This window comes from Dermacentor andersoni, chromosome 5 (genome assembly GCF_023375885.2).
Source record: "Dermacentor andersoni chromosome 5, qqDerAnde1_hic_scaffold, whole genome shotgun sequence".
Lineage (NCBI taxonomy): Eukaryota > Metazoa > Arthropoda > Arachnida > Ixodida > Ixodidae > Dermacentor > Dermacentor andersoni.
The window spans coordinates 185,911,315-185,912,124 of NC_092818.1; positions in this window are offsets into that span (position 1 = coordinate 185,911,315).

Genomic DNA, 810 nt, shown 5'->3' on the forward strand with positions numbered 1-810 from the left:
CATGAAAATTGGCAAACAGCGTGGCGGAGAGCGTCGTGTGCAAGAGTGCAAGATTATGATGATGATGATCTATTAGCATCTCCTTTGAAACGGGAGGTGAGGAGGGTGGCAAGAGAGCAGTTAGCCTGCTTGATTTAATTGGGTATGCTATAAACGTTTTACATTCTAGTATTCTTTTGTGATATCTATTCAATCTTTCTTTTTCTTCTACGAAAATTCTCTATCTACTTTGTAACGCTTACCTGTGCCTGTAACGGATCCGGTCGTATCAATCTTTCCCTCGCTTTTCTTTTTGTTCACCATTACTCAAAGTCTTTTGCTCATCTCGTCTGCTGACATACTGATGCTTCCGTCCACTTTAAATCCAAGTGCTTCTGGAAGGTACACGTTACCTACGGGTCACACTGGGTGAATCCTTTCGCATTCCATTAGGATTTGCCGAGTCATCTCCGGATTTTTGCTGCAACGTACATATGCCTCATTTTGTTGCGAATATTTGCTTTGGTATAATTTTGTCCTTAGGCAACCAACTCGAGCCTCAAATAGCAAGGCGCTGCCTTTTGTGTTATCGTACAGATTTTCCTTATAATTTCTTTGTCAATAAGGCAGCGCCTCGGAGTGAAATCGAAAGAAAACAGGAGAGGGCACGTCTACACTGAACTAGAAGTAATTTCTATGCACTGTAGGCATGGCTGCCACCGCGGCGCTCATGAAGTTTTGTCTAGTGTCCTTGTACATACAAGAATGCTAGTTTTATCCAGTGGCTATACCGTAGGAGAGTATTCAGGTACACCCACATAGCACACGAAA